This window comes from Cornus florida, unplaced genomic scaffold (assembly GCF_030987335.1).
Source record: "Cornus florida cultivar Cherokee Brave unplaced genomic scaffold, ASM3098733v1 CherokeeBrave_3.0.0_Hap2_Chr08, whole genome shotgun sequence".
Lineage (NCBI taxonomy): Eukaryota > Viridiplantae > Streptophyta > Magnoliopsida > Cornales > Cornaceae > Cornus > Cornus florida.
This window is the reverse complement of record NW_026775578.1, coordinates 84,938,827-84,961,973: the sequence shown is the minus strand read 5'-3', so window position 1 is coordinate 84,961,973 and position 23,147 is coordinate 84,938,827. Positions and strand designations below refer to the sequence as shown.

At 35.0% G+C, this 23,147-nt stretch overlaps 1 pseudogene; it reads right to left on the bottom strand.

The window, feature by feature from the left end:
- Positions 1-119: 119 nt before the first annotated feature.
- On the bottom strand, positions 120-10,832 carry LOC132268243 (peroxisome biogenesis protein 16-like; annotated as a pseudogene).
- Between the last annotated feature and the right edge of the window lie 12,315 nt (positions 10,833-23,147).

Below are 23,147 nucleotides of genomic sequence, written 5' to 3'. Positions count from 1 at the left end.
ATGTGAACATGTGCGCGAGTTTGTATGACATTTAAATACGTAAAGCTAACCGCAAGAACTTTAAAAAAGAAAAAAGAAGCAAATATCAACAGCTATGCATTCTTATCCATGCCATGGTATTATTACAAGGAAAAATGCATTTGATTAAAACATTAATCTCAGGTGCACATTAATTTAACCATGGATATTAACAAAATTTGATACAGCCATTTGATATTTGTATTTGAATCTCGAATTAAGAATGCTGCGAAAATGAAAACAAGTAATTATTCCTAAAATAAGAGAAATACACCAAGGAAAAAAAAATTGGAGAAATACTTCACCAAAAAGGTGCAAGCATGCAGCTTTCATCTCATGAACCTGACATGTAAGTGTAACGTGTCTGAGCTCCAATGATAAGCCCGATAATTTTTGCTGCTCATTGGGAGTACATGTTAAAGACAAGAAGCAGAATCAGTTTTGAATAAAGTATAGTTGGAAGGTGATGAGAGAATTTAATTTTAAAATAATATACGAAACAAACCTGTAAGAAAGCCAACAATAGGAACAGGCTCTAATAGTTTTTCAGTTCTTTCAAGTTTTTGCCTGTAACGATTTTAAAACATTAGTGCCTTAGTATCTCTTTTACTGTTACCCTTTTCTTTTCTTCTTTTGGAATCTAAACAAAGAAACTTCGTAAATCAGGAATTGACTTGAGAACTGCATCATTACCGGGTATACTTGCTAAAGAATGGATCCCTCATGAGGTAAAGTGCCCACAACAGCCGCCGCCTTTTCACCTGTATTATACCCATCAACTGGATCAATCATTTACAGCTTCAGTAATCAAAACAATCTTATTTACAAATTCAGTGGATATCCAAACTCATGCTGAAGATTGATGACCTGGACACTTTCAAAATGAGTCTTGGTTCTTGGACCGATTCTGTCCAACACTCTTCCTTTCAAAATTGTATTTATCCCCTTCTTCTTTTTTTATTTTTTATTTTTATAAGTATATTTATCCCCCTCTTTCCATAAAAAAAACAAGTCATCAGGACAACAAAAAGTCATTTAAAAAATAACAATAAAAAATAATAGAGAAAGCACAAATCATCAGGACAACAAATCCTTCCGAGGCTCAGTTACAAATACAAGGAAAAGAAAAGAATAAAGAACAGAGGAAAATGACATACGAGGGCAAAAGTGACCCTCACTCCTCCAATGTAAAAGATGCATCAAAACGTTAACCATGTGAAAATCTGTATAACTCTAACCTCATCCTTTTCGGAGCTGGAAAGATGAAACTGTTGGTCTTTCTTTCTATGCCCTGACATTGTAATTTGGGAAAGAATGCCCACTCCGACAAGGTCCACAGCCAAGGATACAAACCAAGGAAACCATGATCGAATTCCATAATTCCTTATCAGTAAAACATAGATAAGTGGCGTTGTGATGAACATCACCTCCCCCATCATAAATAAGCCCCCAAGAACACCCGTTTCAGACAAGAAAGTGGGAAGGGTAGGTCTTTGAACAACCGAAGCTGTAATGAGATTATAGCATACGTCAGCAAAATTTATCCCATAAAATTAATTAATTTCCTCAATCTAGAACAGAGTTTTAGGAGAAAAATTACACAAAGGCTCCATGATTGCTTGCTGGTGTTGAACCCTGGGCAACCATGTTGGTTCAGAAACCATCCTAGCATTTTCCCCGAACCTACTCAAGGCAGACATTGCCCTTCCTTCAAGATTCCAAGGATTCTGCCCATGATAATTCTTTAAATTACCAGGCCCCTGATTCCATCCAGGCTTTGCTAAATGTCCAAATCTATGGTGGGGATTTAAAGCATCTGAACTCTTTTCAACATTTGGTATCTCTCCTCCATGCAAAAGCATCTTGTATCCACTGTTCTGGAACAAGGCTAGCCTAACTAAATGAAATTGAATACCCTGAATGAAATTGAATACCCAAAATTTAAGACAAATTTACAAATACAAGTACAAAAACACCAGCTGTGAATGATAAGATGGGGCATAGACTGAATTAAATATGTTGCTTACTTGGTAAACTCTGTAACAGCAATGAAATTCCATTTTTTATCATCACCATAGAAATGCTGTGCCACAACTTCCACCAATGTTTCCAAGTCTTTAAGTAAAGTTATGCATAAGGAATAAGGGAAGGAAGATGGCTGTGAAGATCCTGTATGTATTTGGGTTGGGGTCGTATCAATTATATGTTCGTTGACAGCTGTGATTATGCCCAAAATTGCAGTTACTGCAGAAGGATTAAAAATATGTTAACTCAGAACATCATTCAACATTGCATGGAAAATTGGAAACAAGGCTTCTAAATTTGGATAGGGTATAACACTAAAAGATCTTGGGTAGGAAGAAAACGGTGTAGAATAGAAAAAATATAAAATATTGAATATTATCCTCTATAATCATTTATGAAACCTGAAAGAACCAAAAAAAAAAAAAAAACCTCAACTCAACCAAGCTCGAAAAACAGAATTTGACTTGGTGTAGTTTAGATATACATTTGTTGGAAATGAAGAAAAAGTAAAAATTAGATTAAAAAATTTACATTCCACTCTTCAGTAACTTTCTCAAGTGATCAAACAAAGGTGTACTTGAAAAGAGAAACAAGACCCTCTGAAGTTGCAGTTTATACGTAAAAAGTAGAATCCAAATGTTACCAAAAATTCACAAAACCTGCTTCTGGTCCTATTTCTGATTCAGAAAACCGTTCTGGAAGAAGCCATGTCAATCCCTGAACAGTAATTTTCAGAGCTCATATGAGAAAACATTGTTAAAATTTCTAACACAAATCAATATTAGTCTATTTTCAAGGAGCAAAAATTTACAAGATGGACACCCATAAAAGAAATACCCTAACAATCAAAAAAGAAACTACAAACAACCACAGTTCCTAATTACTTATTTCAGATTTTCACCAACTCTGATGTTCAGGTACCATCTATGATATGGGTGAAGCACACTATGCAAACATCACAGCAATCAAATAAGCCCAGGCCTCAACACACCCACCCCCCCCCCCCCCCCCCCCCCCCCCCCCCCCCAAAAAAAAAAAAAAAAAAAGTAAATAGCAACCTTGGGCAACATGTCAGTCAACATTAAATAGCACAGTTCAAGTTAGTTTTTATCTCTACTTTTCTCCAATTGCCAAGCTACTTTACAAGAGGAGACAATCAATCTTTCTAAAACATAAAACCTGACAATTAAAATAACCAAGAACTTGTATACAAAATTAAATTGATTACATATTCATCAGCCATTGGAACAAGATGGAAAAGAGCCTGTACGGAATTTAAAGGGTGTGGTGGGGGTAGAGTTCAATTCTTATTGCCAAGAATCAAAATGATAATCAAATTACAAGTAGTTGGAAATGTAGCAGCCAATCACTTCAACAGATGCACATTAGTTTGCTCTTCGTAGGCCATAATTGGCAGTACCCAAATGAGATTACAGTAAATTTATATTCAAACACGGTTCATATTTGTTCCTCACATATTATCTCTATTCTAATCAACCATATATGTTATAAACAAGCACAAGCCAAAACCATAATATAGAACAACTTCAACAACCAAAACAAACAAGAAACTGTATAGAAAATGTTCATACACATTTGGTTCAGACAGATTAATGAAAGTAGCTGACGAAAGTATAAGATTAAGGAGGCTTACATTAGCCAGAGACTCCAACGAATGTACATACTCCTTGTTCCCCCTAACCCATCTCTTATAAGCCTCCATGGATTCAAAAACTGTATCTACAACCACGAAAACAGACAGCAAGCTCTTCTGGACTCCAAGTCCAAAACAAAACCTAAGTTACCGTGCCAGCTTCAACTCAATTCATGCTCAACCTTTGGGCTTCGTTTGGATACACAGGAGAGAAAAGAAAGGAAAGGATTATAAGAGAAAAGAAAAAAAAAATAATGGAAAGGATAACTATAATTTATATTCATGTTTGGGTAGATAGGATAGAAAAGAAAGGAACTGACAATATTGTTGTTTGGATAACAAAAGGGAGAGAAAAGAAGGGAAAGGATAATAATGAAATTACCATCTTACCCTTTTTCTTGCAAGATAAGTACACACACAAACATATATATATATATATATATATATATATATATATATATATAAGGGATGTGCAATATATAGAATCAGGAAAGGTGACTGTTCCGTATAATTTTTGCAGTGCACTCTTGATGCTTTTTTAACTGTGAAGTGCTTGAATTACACATATTTAACTCAAATTTCAATTATAATAATAAAAGTAATAACAAACATAAGAAAAAGAATGCCACTGCTGAGCTGACCAAATTCAAATTTCAATTCTATACAATCTAGATGCTATACTACAGTGCCTAAGCCCTCCTTGTATAATCACAAATCATAATTTATCTCAATATATGATCTCAACCCTCTTGCTTTTGGCATGCAATGGATAAACATTTTTCCTTTTAAACTAATAAACAAGCTAATTGTGTCTTCTTTTAAACAAGTAAACAAGAAACAAACCAAAAGCTCATCAAAGTTGATTTACATTCATTAGGTGTTCACGAGCATTGTTGTAATTTTTGACAGTTCGCTAAAACGATATACGGAGTAGTTGTTTTATACATTGTTTCAGCTTTTAGTATATTGTCATAAGCTTATGATTCTCCCTTATATTTGAAGGCCATATTTTGCAATCTCTGCAACTTGGACACCCTAGTACCGACACAAGTTCTTTGAGGCATTATGTAAAACACCTTGACAGCTAAATCAAAGTAGCACCCACCGAATACTCAATGGCAATCCAAGTATTTGTAAAATCAAAACTCAGTATCCAAAACAATTAAATGAGCAGGAGCTCAATATATATCAACTGGGATATAGCCCAAAAAAAAAAAAAAAAAGGAAATATAGATTTTGTGTGGATACATTTAAGTGCACAAGCAAAAACATGACTATGATTTTTCCTACAAATGAATATGTAGCAAAAAATAGAGCATCAATAAAGGGGAAAAAAAAAAAAAAAAAAAAAGAAAGGAAAAAAAAACGGCTGAATTGCAAGAAACCCCTTTTAAAAAATTTTGGCATCCCCCCCCCCCCCCCCCCCCCCCCCAATTAACCAGGGGGTTACTGAAGATAAAAAAAAATGACTAAAATACCCAACCATTGATTAGGCTTTGTTTGGACATCTGCTTTATGCATGCTTTTTCTCTTTTCTTTTCTTTTTTTTTTGCTAAATGAGACGTCATTTTTATCTCTCTCCTGTCTAAAAGACTCTTCAATATCTAACAAAACTCAAACCCAAACCTCTCTCTCTCTCTAAGATTATAACTTCTGTACCGAAAGAATATAATAATGAAATGATTTGAGGAATCTACTCCTTTATGCTTTGAACACTATATTGATATCTAAGCATAAACCTAATAGAAGAAATTAGGAAATCAGCTGAGCTGTGCATAGGTCAAAAAAATATCAACTGAGTCTAAAAGTTGATTAGCTTAAAGTTGCAATCAAGGAGGGAAATAGCTAAATGCTAGAACTGTCGTGATAGACAATTAGTCTAGGACATTGCAATGCTCTAAGCTCCTCATAATCTACAATTTGGCAAACAATGAATGAAGCTAAATTGCTTGATTCGTGGGTTCCTGTCATGCTTGCAAAGTATTTTATCTGCCTTCTACCATATACAATTCTCCTATCTCAACATCAAAGACATCTACAACTAGACTAGCAAAGTGTACCTTATTTTAGATGGGCCACCAAAAAATTCTCTGCTATTGAAACAATACCTGAACAAGATAAATGACAAACTTATGTAAAACAACTTTTATGTGTTGTTGATTGACCCTTTGCTTGGTTCTGTGGCATTTCGGGGTTTTGCATCCTTTCTGTTTGGTTTCTATTGCTGTATTGTCCTGGGGTATGGTAGCTCATTTAAATTTTTTCTCTTTAGTAAATTCCCATCAGTAAAAGGAAAATAGAAATGTTGTTTCTTTTTTTTTTCCCCATCTTTTAACACTTTTTTTGCAGAAAAAGGGTTGAAATTCATTATGGGAAAGAAGGCAAAATGAACCAAAGTTAAGCCATCAAAAGAAGTTGTAATACAGATGAAAGAATGGTTGAAAAATAAAATTTTCAATAACAGAAAAAACAACAAAAATCAAGAATTTCTATTTAGAGGGGACAAATGCTCATAAGGAAAGAAACTAGGAATTCATCCATGCTCTCTTACAGTGAACTTGAATAAAATTTTAACAAGTAGTGTCCCTAAGAAATATGTATATATATATATATATATCAAAAAGGAATGAGAAAGAAGCATGGATGTGGATGCACTGGTCATTTCTAGAATAGAGCTAGGGTGCCAAAATAGATATACAAACATTAAAGGTGAATGGAATAATAAGAACAAGGGCCTCTAATGAGAGTGCAATCTGTTCATATTGCGCCGGTGAGTTCACACACACACATCAAAACAGCTCACTGCCTTAATACCAGTAAACCATCTTAATCACACATCATGAGAAATCAACCTTGGGTCATCTGACCATAGAGAGATAGGAGCAGAGTGGTGCAATGAAGGACTGATTTCCAACCATGATTGTGGTGCTGAGGATAGAGAAGAGACATATAATGTTAGAGAGAGAGAGAGAGAGCATTGGGTTTGAGTTTTGTTGGATCTTGAAGAGTGTGTTTTAGACAGTAGAGCGAGAGAGAAACCACGTCTCATTTAACAACACTAAAAAAAGAAGAAGAAAAAGAAGAATGCATAAAGCAGATGTCCAAACAGTGCCTAATTAATGAGTGGTTATTTTCTGTCTTCCGTAACCCCCTTCAGTTAATTGAGGGGGGGAATGTCAAAAAAACTCGCAAGGGGTGTTTACTGCAAATGGTTACAAGTCAGGGAGGTTTCTTGCAATTCGAAAAAAACTTTCACACAATTCCAAGCAATTTCTGATTTTAAGTAATACTTCATACGTCGTAGGTAAAAATCTGCAATTGCCTATATCGAGACCGTAATCAAAGTTCAGTTCTGGAATGTGGTGAAATTTTTAGACAGAGAAGCACATCGGGAATAATGAAAATTGTAGGAAAAAAAGGGCAAATTACATAAAAATCTCCTTCGCTTTAATTTTTGGCACAATACCCTTCCACATGAAAAAATAATAATAATAAATTGACCTAAAACTCCCCTAGACCATCCAAGAATCGATCAATGGAGTTTCTAAGACTGAGAGAGTAAAGATTGAAAGAAAGAGAAGATGCATGATTGAAGATATCTTACCGTTCAGTGAGGGAAGTACATCAAGAACATTGCTAAACCCTCACTTTATTCTAAAGATAATGCTACCATGCTCCTATGACTTTAACCAAATTCCTCAGCTGAGTGCATTGCTCAGCTCATGACTTCGGTTAAAGTAGAACTAAGAAATACGGACACAGAAAATTCCCAAACGGCAGGGATGTGTTTATGAAATATAATATATTTATATAATCAACAAGTTAAGCAATATCCACAATACCATAAATCTAACAGCAGCAACAACAACAACCAAAAAAAAAAAAAAAAAGGCCATAAACAAAACAAACTTATAAACAAAAATAGACAAATAGGTTAAAATAAATTTCCAATACATTCAACATTCATCATTCATAACATAAAAGCCATAAAACCTCCAAAATATTCATCTTTCATCATCGATCCATAAGTTTAACTACGAAACACACAAGAGAAAGCCAGAAAAAGAAAGAAGTGGACATTATATTGGTCTGTGATTATATATTAATTATTTGTTCGATTGTTTTACAAATTGCTGCCAGAGTTAGTTTTTATACTCACTTTATTTTATTTATTCTCTCTAAGTTGCGTGCACTTGTCAATGGACCATGAGCTTGATTGCCAAGCATATTTCCCCATTTTTCCCTTTGTTCTGAAATTCTTTTGAACAAACGTATAAACATGCTATTTATTTTCAAAATAATTTTTACACTCTTATGTTAATATACACACACAGATATTCAAATATATGTATGTATTTGACAAGAAACAAAGAAGCACAAAGTCATACACATATATACAGACACACACATACATAGAGAAAAAAATTATAGAATATCAAGTATGAGAGTGAAAATGAGAAAAGGAAAGTGATAGTTGAAGAAGAGGAGAGAAGAAGTGAGAGGAAAGAAACCTACCTGATGGATTCACCGGTAGGGGTGGCAAATTACGACACGACACGAACATGACAAGACTTAAAAGGGTTTGGGTTTGAAATAAACGGATTTGGGTCATAAAAGGGTCGACACGATTAACTCGTTTACTTAACCGTGTCGGGTTAGGGTTGAGGAGTTCAACTCGTGTAACACGTTTATGACCCATTTAACTCAACATGTTATAATCGTAAATATGACTAATATAATATGTTACTTGTTTAAACCAAATTACTATGAATAGTTAAGTTATTTCAACATAAATCTTGGCTATGTCTTATGATTTTTCTTTTTATTTTGAATATTTGGGTTAATTATGACAAATGTTTTCTATTATTTAGTATTTGATTAAATACTTATCAAAAAAATATATATTTAGTATTTGATTAAATATTAAATGTCTCGTTTTGATAAAATAAACAAGTCATTAAACAGGTTAACACGTTTACCTGTTTAATAAATAAGTTGGGTTAGTGTTGAGGATTCTTAACACGATTATTAAATGGGTTGGGTTTGGGATTACCTATTTAGTATAACACCCTTACATCGACGCGACACGAACACAAATTGCCACCCCAACTGACGCCGGATAAAGCTGATAGATGAGACAGAGAAATCGCCGGAGGATTTGGGAATTTTGGGTGGGGCTGGGCATAGTCGCGTAATAGAAATTGAAGAATTTATTTGACGCTAGGAAGGAAACGCTATTTTCTTTTTGGATTAATTACACTCACATTCCCTTTGATCTATTGACAGACAGATGAAACTTAGCTCCTTTGTGAAGGATCACATCTCTTCAAGTTTGCTTAGCTCCTTTTTGAACAATCACATCCCTTCAAGTTTGCTAAATTAATAATCACACCCCTTCAAGTGTCGATGAAGTAGGGCTGCAACCAGGGCCGGCCTTGAGATTCCAAATATTTTGAGAGGCCCTAGGCGAACTTTCAAATGTGAGGCCCTTAAGTTTCACACGCGAAAAAAAAAATTAAAAGAGTGCGAAATTTTAAGACGATGCTTTCAAATTCTATAGCTAATATAATTGTGCGCCTATGCATTGTGCATTGTGCATAAGACAACTAACTAATAACTATAAATTTATCACCACCAACAAATAATTGTGTGCATGTACAGTGTGCATAAGATAACTAACTAATAACTATAAATCTATCATCACCAATAAATTATTATGCGTCTGTATAGTGTGCCTAAGACAACTAACTAATAACTATAAATTTTTATCACCACCAATAAATAATTGTGCGTCTGTACAATTTGCATAAGACAATTAACTAATAACTATAAATCTATCATCACAAATAAATAATTGTGCGCATGTGCAGTGTGCATAAGACAGCTAACTAATAACAATAAATTTATCAATTAAAGAGTGCAAAATTTTCATAGGCACAAAATAAAAAATGAAGAGAACAGTTTACTAGAGAACAGAAAACTGCAGCTTCTTCTACATTCATTGTTTATATAGCTACTAAAATTTGATGATTACAAATGACAAAAATATGTGGAGATGAGATAACTATATATAAATAGTAGGCTGAACTTGTAGCACTGAAGAAGTAGTGGGACCTTTAGAGGTTTACGTTATATGTGGCATCCACTATCATATATAGTTTTGTCTTTCACTCTCTATATTAACTACACCACACTTTGTGTGTGTTTTTTTGGGAGCCAATTACCCCTTTCTTGATTTCAGTGTGAGAACTTTAGTAGCAGTGACTGATTAATCATTGCTACAGAAGACCTGTGCAAATTAATAGAAAAACCATTAACTTTTGTTTTGTTAAAGCCTGCTCTTGATTTCCATGTGTTTGTACATTCTGATGGCAAGTGCTTTGACAATATTATTAACTGAAATTCTAGCTGAGCCAACTTCAAATAACATCAATAATGGTGGTATGTATCTTCATATAAAAATAAAATATAAAAAAACCCTTAATTTTGGCACTTTTAAGTATGAGCATAATTTAGAGATCGAAAAAGTTAGTTATTACCTCGACGGCTCAACCCACTAGAAGGGATCCTTAATTTTCGTAGGATAGAATGTGAAAATGCAAAAAATTATGAGGAAAAGGGGTATGGTTGCTGCTGTTGTGAATTGGAGTGGAAAAAAAAAAAAAAAAAGTACTTGCCATAGATTATGGACTCGATCGCCATGAAAGACACATGTAGAAAGGCTGACTACACACACAAAAAACCCTAGTTTGGAAGCTACTTTTCACTATTGGAACAAAGGTAAAGCCCGAATCAAACGAACCAAAGTTAGAACAAATCAAATGATGAGATGAACGAAAGAAAGAAACATATATAAAATATCGATTCATGCAAAAGGAGAGAGAAGAGAGAGGGAGGATGAACATACCTTGTCACCTGAGGCGATAGCGGAGGCTGCGCCCAGAGGAGTGTCGAAGCAGGATTGTGTCGTCTGAAACTTGCCCTACCTTTTTTTTTTTCCCATCTATGGGCCTCAAGGCCCAAGGCGACCAAGACTTACCTAACTTAATTTTTTTTTTTTTTTCCAGATCCCAAGGCCAGCCTGGCTGCAAATGAAACAAGTCGAGCCGAGCTTTGACATGCTTGGGCTCGGTTCGTCGCAATCTGGGAGGTGCTTGGGCTAGTCAGAATATCCGCAAGCTCAAGCTCGGGCTCATTTGCACCATTTCATTTTCAATTTTGATTTTATATGTAATTTGTGAACTGGAAGTAGAGGAAGATTTGAACACACATATACACACATATATATATATATATATATATATATAATTCACAACAGAGTATTGTATATACAGGGGAGGGGCGGAGGGACCATGAGCCCAAGAGGGGCATTTGCCCCCCTAAAAAAACAAAAATTAATACTATCATATGTGTGTGTGTTTTTTTTTTTTTATTGAAAGTTCAAATATACCCCCTCTCAAAAAAATATTTAATGATATATTGAGTGTGATTCAGTCATTTTACATTATCAAAATATTCAGCACCGATGCACTATTTTTTTTTTTTTTTACTAGAAAGAAGTGTTAGAATTTAGATTAGTAAATGCAAAGAGTCGAAGCCGTCCAAGTCAGTTTCAGTGCTTTTATATTATCTAGTATAAAAGTTTACGTGAAATGCACCCAATGAGTAACTTTTTTTTAACAATTTTTTAAAATAATAAAATAATAATACCATTAAGACTTAGGGGTGGGCACATAATCTTTGAATTCGAGAATTTGATTCGGTCCAATCCATGCGAATCGAATCAGGTTAGAACTCCCAAAATTCACCGAAGGCACTAACCACAGGGCTATCGAGGCATCCGTTAACTATTTTATACTATAATTGCTACTTTATTCTATAATTGGCATTGAATTATTTTTTTTGTTTGCTTTCTGATTTGAAAAAAAAAAAAAAAAAAATTTAAATCTTGAGTTATAAATGTATATATATATATACCTTGAGGTTGTCTGAAATCATCAACAGTGGTGCATCGCTCCATTTTTGCGATTAATTTCATTATTCCTCATTGTTGTCTTTAAAGAATATGAAAACTAGAAGGACTGGTGAAGGCAGGGCTGACCCTGACCCAAGGCTACCAAGGCGGTCGCCTAAGGCCTCAAAATTTATAGGCCCATGAATGATGGGCCACCAAAAAAAAAATTGTAATCAAATGCAGCAAATCATTTAAGGAGCCTCAAAAAAACAATATATATAGAGGGCCTTACTGTTAAAATTCGCCTATGGCCTTTCAAGATTTTTTTCAATTTCAGAGCCATCCCTGGGTGAAGGGAGAGGCTAGTCGTCGCCGATCTCTGGAAATATTGAAGTGCCGGTTAAAGGAGAGGTTGAACGTCACCAATCTTTGGACATATTGAAGGGGCGATGAAAGGAGAGCTGGTTAAGTGGTTGTCGCCGATTGTTGCAGAGAGTGAGAAAAAGAACGTCACGAATGCTGGATGCGCATCGTTGTAGACAATGATCTAAGATTTTAGGGGTTTGGTTTGTGTTAGCAAACTTAACATAAATGGGTATGTTGTTGGATATTTAAAATGAAATAAATATGGGTCATTTTGTGTTGGGTTTAATAGGAATGTATTTTACAAATGGGCTCATGTAACAATGGATTAAGTATGTTAGGCTGGATCACATTTGTTGGGTTGGATCAAAAACTTATAAATTACTAAGAGCATCTCCAAAGTTAAGCTATTTTCGCATACCAAATCTATATTTTGACAGGTGCTACAGTGTCATAATACTACATTTTAGCAATTATGCTCCAATGGTGCATTTCATGCAAAATGCTATTTTTTTATACAACCACCATTCTTTTTCAACTACCATTCCCACAATTCATATTTGCATCAGTAATATTAATATTAAGCACATTCCAAGTCAAGTTGTAGACATTAGAAGGAAACTAAAATTAAACCTAATTAAAAAGAAACAAAAATCTAAAATATCTTGTCAAAAAAGGCAATATATATATATATATATATATATATATATATATATATATAAATTTATATATTTTATTATATTATTATATAATTTTTTTTCTTTTTCAGAAATTCATATATTATATATATGTATATTATATAAATTTGAGTATATTATTATTAAATATATATATATATATATATATTTTTAGGGCAAATCAATTCAGGCATCTTTATTTTCGTTCTCAACTCTGAACTCCCCCCCTCTTTCTCTATCTCTCTCTCCAACTGCAAACTAGAAAATCTACAAGAATCAGAAGTTGAAAACCCATATGTTTCAGTTTATCTATATGTTTGCAAGAATCAAAAGATCAAAACCCATATCGGCATATCATTTCAGATTGTTCAAAAACCCATATCTTTCAGTTTACATCGCCCGCTGTTCCAGTTCAGGTTCACCGTTCGCAAGCTTCAGTCGCTCTCTCAACTCTCAAGCTTGGCCTCTCTCCCTCTGCAACTGCCAAATTGTATGTATGGGTTTTGTTTTAATTTTTTTTCTAAATCAACTAATGTCTGTAATTCTTGTTTTGCAAACTAAAGCCTACTTTTGGATTGAGATTATATCTTTTTATTGGAACAGCTTTTAATTGAGATTATATGTGTGTGCGCGCGCGTGTTGATACAGAGAGAGAGAAGGCTTGCTAAAAAAATTGGTAACTCTTATATCTGAGAGGAAATTTGACATTCTCAGAGAGATCAAATAAAAGGCACTTGGAGAGCCCACTTTTTATACCCCTCTCAAATTTTAAATTTAGTAGCCCAAATGAAAGAGCATTAGAGATGCTCTAATAAACGAGCTTGTTCATGAACCTAGCGAACCGAACCTACCATTGATAGTGTTTGGCTCGTTTATTAAACGAGCTCAAAATTTGTGCTTAAGTTCGGTTTGTTTGTTAAACGAACTAGCCCTTAACGAGCCGAGATCAAGCTGTTCATGAACAGATTCATTTGCAATTCTAAATGTCACTGTCAAACACGAATATAACACAAACACGACTCCTTTGGAAAAGTGTTTTCTTATATTTTATTGGATGAGCCATCCATGTTGTTTTGGTTCAAATAGGTATCCTACATAGAGTAAGTGGTGTGGCCTCAGCCGTCTGACCAACCCCACAGTGCTACGATCCAGCTCGTCCGGGGCCCACATATTAGATGGGACCACCAGCATGTGGACCCATTTATTTATTTATTTCCTTTTTTTAAGGGTAAGACAACCCATATTCTTAACAGGATGGCAGAATAAAAAAGGGCCCCAGAGACGTATTAATTTCACTCACCGTTTGGAATCTGATCCGTCCATTAACCCTTCCCTACTTTTTCAAAAGATTAACGGTCCATCTCTTAACTACAGCCCCACTTTTAGCATGGCTGGGTGTTGGTGGTGAGGGAGTTGCGGTCCCACAAACATTTCCACGTGGCCAATAATATTAGAATTTCCACACCAGCAAAATTTACATCCATTTGCAAAATAATTAACAAATAAGAGTCATCAAAACTTGCACACCTTTGCCGTTCTCACGCCAAAAATAAATACAATGTAAATTACAATAGTTAGGTGCACTTGTAATCTTTCAAAAACATTCCAATAAATACATCAATAAAATTGTATTAGAGTAATAAAAATGGTAAAATCTAGATTTAGTATACATGAATTTCTTTTACCATTACACTTTTGTTAAAAATCTATAAAACAAGTACAAGAGTTTTACGGTGTTAACTGAAAACAAATATCTACTTGAGGATAAATTAAAAGCATAGTGTCTCTTTTCATAATCTCCTTCAATTTATTTGAACACATAAGTCATGAATTCTGAACTTTTTACTATAAGTAATTATGATAAATGACTCTATAAAAATTGACAATGCAATACTCTTTTCGTCCAATATATATATATATATATATATATATATATATATATATATATATATATTTATTATATATTTTTTTTTTTTTTGCGAATTGTGACTCACAATTAATCACATTTCTCCAAAAAATTTTCAAAAGGGACACATTTTTGAAATAGATGGAGTAATAAATTGATTGGAGAAAGAAAAAAGAAAAAGCCAATATGATGATTTTATATATAACAAAATATATGATTTTTTATTTTTATTTTTGAATGGTAAAGCAAATAAACACACATATCCTTTTTGTCCATTTCTGGGTTCAAATTTCTCCCTCCACTCTCTTTAAGAATGGGGTGGTTACACAGCTATACCTCTAGGTCAAATGTCCTTTGATAACAAAATACAATACTCGTAAAACATTTTATTACCATTATTTAAGAAAAGAGAACTCATTCGACCAACTCCTTAAATCTATTTATTTTGTTACATATTTAATTATGTGTCATAACTCTTAATCCCCAATGTGTTGATGTGGTAATAATTGTTCATTACTGAACATAATAGGTTACAAGATTAATTATCCTATTAGATGTTATTTTACGACACTCAAATGCAAAATCACATTTTCATACTTGTGGTTTCAAACTTGTACCTAGTTAGGCTAGTTTGGCAGGGACGTTGGGAGAAAATGATAAATATGGTGTGACAATAATAAAATAAGGGTGGGCATTGCGTAGCAAATGGGACCGATCATGAATTCACACACATGAATTGCACCACATTCATGATCCCCACTGTTCCAAGAATTTCGACGTGTGCCGTACACGTGGATCACTTGACTTATTGCGTGGACCATCTGACACTTGGATCCATTCTGTTCAACAATAGTGGACCCACCTTTAATGGCCCACACCGGGTCCCGTGAGAATGGGCCTCACGCGAAACGAGTCCGCAAAGTCTGCACTCGTCCTCTCTTATAATGAAATGCAATCATATAATTCGGAGTATATTCTCAACGATGGTCTTTGAATTTGAAACGTCGTTTGCTCTGCTCAAGCGCCCATTCCCTGCCAATTACTTCTGTCATTCAACACAGACAATATCAAATGGTCAATTTATTAGCTCCTAACTTCTATTATTTTTCATTCTCAATTTACCATCATAGTTTAAGTGTTACTTACTCACTTTCTACAGTAGAAAATAGAATAGTTAAAAACAAATATATAGAAAATAGAGAGTTTAAAATTCTCAACGAAACAAAATTATGTGTGAATTTTTTTGTTAAGGTGAAAAAATAAAATAAAATTTCAATTTAAAAAAAAAAAAAAAAACTGAGAGAGAATGAAAGAAAGAAAAAAATTATCCAAAATTTCTTATTCGATAATAATTCAAAATGTCAAAAAGAAATGTTTCGAAGACAGGCAAATCCTCAAAATAAAAAGAATAATAAAATATAAGAAACTAAATATAGCCACTGCCTTCAGTGCATTTGTTTTTGTTCCTACGCCAATCAAACAGACTACACTCGCTAAAATTTGACCATTTATGCACATATATAAGCTATATCTAGACTCTCCAAAGTATAAAAGATTTTATCACCGAAAGTAACAAACTCTCAATAAATTTTATAACTTTTAACCATGTTTATTAGTATTAGTTTATTCTTAAAAAAATAAAAAATAAAAAAAAAAGTTAGGAGTTTATCCACCGGGCTTGTGATCTAATACTCCCTCCGCCTCAATATAGTTGTTCACTTTGAAAATTATGACTCATTATGAAAGGCAGAGAATTTAAATCTCCTCAAGATAAAATTTTCTTAATATAAAAGAAAAAATAAAAGCAACTTCTTTGATTTAGTTTTATGTTTCCGAAAACCTAATTAAAAATTAAGAATTATTTCTAATATCAAACTAATCAGGTCCTCTTATGTGTTTGGATGAAGACATAATATGTCCAAAATCTCATATTTTTAGTAATAGTCAAGCACAAACTTGAAGTTGGGGAATCCAAACCCCTCTTAATTGTTGAAAGAAATAGGTAGAGTTCAAGGATTCTTCTCTGAATAATGCAATTGTCTTTCCTATCACATTGTTATACTGCGTCTATTCAAAGAAAAAGGAAAAAAGTCCACATTTTCATTTTTTGTTGTACAAAAATAGATATCTCATTTGAAAAGTCAAATTATTATTATTTTTTGTAATATTATCAATTTAAAATGTTATAACATTGAACTTATAAAAGTAAATAATTATATTTATACGAATTTAGTATAAATATTTTGATAATTCATTCACTATCAGTATAATAAAATTTATTGATACTCATATTCTTAAAAATTTAAAATTTTAAAAATGAACTTTAGTTTGAGAAAGGAGTAAAAATTTGTCAGGTAAAAACATTTAAAAATTTAGAGGTAATTAAGTAAAGTCAATGTCACTATAATAAAGTACCATGGACAAGGGTTAATGACATGACTTCATCACTCTAATAAAAGACCCTTTAGTTTCGTTTGATATTGGTCTTAATCTAAGGAGTATAACGGTGTTAATAAGAATTTAACAAGTAAATTTTTGAAGTTTCGCTTTCGAATCGTACTTATCACTTAAATAATGCATATGTTATAGAGAAAATACACGTGCCCTAAGAATAAATAAATAAATTTAAAAAGTTTGATATAGGTCTTTGCCCACTAAATAGAGAACCGTGACAATGAAAATTCAGGCCCATCGTCCTTGTTTGATCCTAGTTATAAGAAAAGAACATAAGGATAAGTGATTTAAAAATTTGAATATATATTTTTTAATTATACTAATGCAATGTTAAAGAAAAAAGAAAAGGAAGAAAAATAAAATAAATGTAGTTTGTCTCTTCTGTTCTTAAATTATTTTGACAATATTATTTTTGTATTTAAATTATTTTGACAAAACCTTCGAAAGTGTTTTTTTGTACTCCACAGTTGGAATTAGAAGTGTGGATAAACATCACAAACTAATAAATTTGAAGTGATTTGAGTCTGAAGATTAGGTTGACTATTAAAATTAATTATTACTCCGTATTATAATTACTATTTTTTGACAAATAAACTAATAAAGTTGAAGTGATTTGACTTTGAAAATTAGGTTGACTATTAAAATTAATTATTACTCTGTATTATTATTATTATTATTATTATTTTTTTTTTGACAAATAACTTTTATAATGTTCTTGAAAAAGCTTGTAGCATGGATCATTTGTGTAGAGAACTCTCAAAATAAAATTTGAATATCATGAAAATTTCAATTTATATGTATGTTATGTTCTTATGGAAAATATATTTCTTCTATTCAACGATCTCTGTGCTACTAAAATCTCTACCGGCATAAACTTTTTAGTCTTTAAGGTGGGTAATCTAATAATAAGACTTTCTCATCAGATTAGATGTTTGAATCCTCTCGAAGTTATAGTAGTCCATATTTGTCTAGTGCAATCTAATTCTACATATTTGTTGTTTACAATATAGCCCCCCGTTCCCTAATTTCACGATATAATATATATGTTGAAGATGAATTCTGCGCAACTCGGATCTGATCTGACTTCCTGAATAAAGAGAAGAAAAAGTGATCCTACAAACACCGGTGTGTTACCGGTGGAGTAAGCTCCGACGAACAAGTCAGTGTGAATGATAATCTCTCTAGAGAAATCGAGATATTGAGTTAGGGTTTTTTGCCTACCTCCAAACGTCGATTAGCCCTCCCTATTTATAGGACTTGGGTCAGGATGTTACGTAACGTCCACATCGTCCTTAATCCTTATCATAATCTGTTAGCCTAATCCTTATCGTATTCTGCAATTCTTATCGTAATCTGTAACCCTTATCTTAGTCGTAGTCCTTATCTTAGTCTGTAGGGCCTATCTCAATCTTATGAGATAGCGCGTTACTTTAACGATCTTCCCCTATCCACGGGTAATTAAATTATAATCATCAGTTGTCCCCCGTTTCGGAGGATTGCTTGTCAAACCACCGGAACGTTAATTCCCAAATATGACATAATAACAAATCGCTGGAATTGTAGAACCGTTCACCCTATATTTCTACAATAAGTTGGTTTGATTATGAAATAGTAGAGCCTTATCCATTAACTTGACTTAGATTGCCACTTTGCGGATACAGTCGGGGGTCGAGTTGCCTTTGAAATATTTGTCGTAGTGCCTCATTGGCAGGACCGTAGTGCCACATTGACAGTTTGTATATATGGCAGGCTGCCATGCTGGCAGCCTACCTTTTGGCACATAGGTAACTCATGCAGGGCTGCCAGTGTGGTTGTCCTATTCGAACTCCGAATCCTATTCTACCTTGTAAAAGTAAAATAGCCCGCAAAATAGCCCGCTGAGAGTTGCTTGTCCTTCACAAAACAGATTTCTATTAGAATTCCACCAGAAATACTTTCCTTATCTGTTTACGTTCTTCTGCTATAAACCGAGATGGTTCGAGTAAAATTCATTCAAATTACTTCCATCATCCAGAAAGCCAGGTAGTGCTAGTCGTAGTGATGTGGTAAGTTCCACGCCCTCGTTTTCTTCCTGCTTCTATTTAATTCGTTGTTACTTTTTCCTCCAACTCAGTATACCAAGACCAAAGTTAGAAAATTTTATAGGTCACTGTGAAGCTAGGCTCTTGCATACAGTAGCGTGTGTTACTGCCAGCATGTTTTACCCAGAATCTAACACTATGTCAGACGAGGAACATCGCCAGTCTGATTCGGCTCCGTCAGAGACACATCTGGTACAGGATATAGCAGGCTCCCTTACCTCACAGGTGCTGGATCGGATCAGGCAAACTTATTCAATTCCAGACAGTGTTTCTCTTAGACTTCCTTCACTTGATGATAGAGCGTCCTCCTTTTACCCAACTGAGATTTGTTTCTATGAGTCTGCTTTCATTGCCGGATTGCGTTTTCCAATCCCTCTTTTTATTAGGGAACTGTTGCGTCACCTTAATCTTGCTCCGACTCAACTCTCCCCGAATGCCTGGAAAACAATGATGGGTTATTTAGTTCTGTGGCGAGCTTGTTGTAATACCTCGCTCACTATCCAAGAGTTTCTTCATTGCTACATTCCCAAAAGGGGTGACTGGCTGTACTTCTCCCCACGGGACAGAATTCTTATCTCTGGAATTCCCCTTAAGCACAAACCATGGAAAAGCAGTTTCTTTTTCGTTTCTAGTGATGGCTGGGAGTTCTTTCCTGAAGAAAGTGCTTTCCTACGAATAGGGACTTCCATTCCTCGTGCGTGGTGTAATCAGAATTCCACCGGTGAGTTATCCATAATGATACCCTCTTATGTTTTAAAACTCAAAGTAAATTTTGTTTGAGTTATTAACAGAGTTGTTGTTCTTTCAGGCGTTAAAGAGATTGCCGTTTCATCCGATGATCTCCAGCGAATAAAGGAAGCCTTTAACTACCCAGTGAGGGACTGGTCTTCACTCGTGACACCTCAGACTTTGTTTACCCATGGGATTGGTCCTCAGCCAGTTGGCAAGTCCTCTGTAACTATATCCCGAAAACTTAATAAGAGGCTTCTAGCTCAGTTCAAAGAAGGCTCAAGTGACTTCCCACCTACTTTCCCCGCCAAGAGGAAAAAAAAGAAGCCTACTATTATAGCACAAAGGGTCTTACCTGTTTCAGTTGTTTCTCCACACGAATCCGACTAGCAATTCCCTCATCAGCTTGTGGATGGGACTATGCCACTCCTTACTGAAGCAGCGGTACTCCCCTCAGATCCCTACTCTTCAGCAGCATCTGTTCTAGGCAATGCTCAACTTGCTTTTAAGAAGATAAGCGAGTCTTTGTCGAAGGAGGATATGATGGATCTGAATTAACGCCCTCCAACTGAGATTGTAGACCGACTCATGCATGATCTTGCACGGGTTAACTCTCGCACCATCCTCTGTTTTTATTTAGCTTTTCTTTTCCTCTTCATTGTAAATTATTATTCCCACGTGCGTACAGGTGAATACACACGCGTATTACTTGTCGTGTCTAGCTGTAAAAGGAGGAGAGCATTACACCAATATGTTGGCTTCTACTCGCTCCCAATACTAAGCCGATTTACAAGTGGAACGTGATAAACATGAGGTCGCTCTACAAGCAATGAGTGCTGAGTTAGAAACAGAACGAGCTTGTCATGCATCTTATGTGCAAAAACTCAACAAGGAGATGTCCCAGAAACTAATGGTGGAAAGAGCCAATGCAGTAGGTGAGTTTAAAGCCTCACCCACCTTCAAGGAGATTATGTCTAAGGCCTACTTTGACGGCTTCGAAGATTTTCGGAATCGTGCTACTTTTAAATTTGCAGACCAAGACTTCTCTGTCATTCAACTAGATGAAGCGAGTGATTCCGAATAGGATAGATGTGTAGCCATTAATTTATTTGCTCCCATGTTTCTCTTTGTGCTTGAAACTTCTCTTTCTTTACAATCAGTTTCCATTTATATTTGTAGGGTTGATAAGTAGGAAGAACAGTTATGTTTTGCCATTGCGACTGCCGCATTATGTTATTTTATTGACATCTTTGGTCGGCTCAACCCTTTGATAAGGAAAATAGATTAAGACGAGTTTTACTCAGCTCGTCTATGTAATGAGGTAAGTAGATGTATACGAGCTTCACTCAGCTCCCCCTTTAACAAGGGAAGTAGATTACTATGAGCTTCACTCAGCTCACCCTTTAACAAGGGAAGTAGATTGCTATGAGGTTCACCCAGCTCACCTTTTAACAAGGGAAGTAGATTACTATGAGCTTCACCCAGCTCACCCTTTAACAAGGGAAGTAGATTATTATGAGCTTCACCCAGCTCACCCTTTAACAAGGGAAGTAGATTGCTATGAGCTTCACCCAGCTCACCCTTTAACAAGGGAAGTAGATTATTATGAGCTTCACCCAGCTCACCCATTTAACATGAATATCTTAACATATCAAAATGATAATGAATTATTTGAAACAACTGATCCAAGTAGGGAATACTTTATTAAAGCCAAAGTTGATAACAAGGCTATTGAAGACATTCATTCGTAGAGAATGAAGTAATTATTGCAACTAGAAGTATTAGCAAAAATAAATAATAAATTGAGACTAAACTAAAATTATTTACTGATAATATTTCTTTAGATGCTCAACATTCCATGGGTGAGGCAGTGGCTTTCCCTTTAAGTCCTCCAACCAGTATGTTCCTGGTCGCTGACATCGCGTAACTTTGTAAGGCCCTTCCCTATGGTTGAATCCTTAGTTGCCTGAGTAACAAATCTCCTACTGAGAACCTCCTAGGCTTGACCCGAGCATTGTAATACTTGGAAACCTTCTGTTGATAGGTAGCCATCCTAATCTGGGCTAGGTATCTCCTTTCTTCGATTAGGTCCAAGCTTACTTCCAACTCCCTTTCGTTCTGCTTGGGCTGTAGTGCTCCGTCCTAAAGCTTGTTAGGCCAATCTCTACAGGTACTACTGCCTCATTTCCAAACGCTAAAAGAAAAGGGGTTTCCCTTGTAGGAGTCCTTGCAGTAGTACGGTAAGCCCACAGTACACTCGGCAGCTGCTCAGGCCACAGTCCCTTTGCAGCATAAAGTCTAGTCTTGATCATCTGAAGGATTGTTTTGTTAGTGACTTCGGCCTGTCCATTCGCCTGGGGATGTCCTGGCGATGAGAAATGAATTTGAATCCCGAGCTCGGAACAAAAATTTTTGAAGTCAGAGTTATTGAACTGTTTTGCATTGTCTGTGACAATCACTCTAGGAATCCCAAATCTGCAAACTATTGATTTCCATACGAACTTCCTTATATTGTTCTCTGTGATCTTGGCCAGAGGCTTAGTTTCTACCCATTTAGTGAAGTAATCAACCATAATAATGGCATACTTAGTCTGCCCTTTGCCTTTGACGAGAGGGCCAATCAAGTTCATTCCCCATTGAGCAAATGGCCATGGTCCTGACATGGGATTCATCTCCTCTGACGGTTGTCTCGGGATGTTGGCAAATCGTTGACACTTGTCGCACTTTTTAACGAAGTCAAGTGCATCTTTCTGCATGGTGGGCCAATAGTATCCTTGTCGGATGGCCTTGTTTGCAAGTGACCTACTGTAATACCCCTCGGATCTGAGACACGGGTTGATCAGGCCCAGGCCCGAGCCCGAGGGAATATCAAACAATTAAAGTATTTATAATGAACACGGAATACAAAATGAATTAAGAAATGAAATTAAAGCTGAAAGAAACTAAAATAAATCCTCAAATATAAATATTTAAACCTTGACAATCCAAACTCCATAAGTTTAACAACTCGGGAATCCATCTCTAGTGGACCCCTAATAAAATCCCAAACTGCATGGAAGAAAACTGAAGATAAAATCCAAATCTAATATCTGGAAAGAAGTCCTACGTTGTCGGTAGAATAGAAGTCTGTATCTGCTCTGCACGATCAAACTCTAACCCTGGAACTGACGAGTACCTGAAAAATATAAGGGTGGGTCAGGCCCACATGCAAGTCTTGATCTACTACAATCCAAACAGGAATCCGATACGCAGATACATACTAGAAAGACTCAACAATATCTAGAGT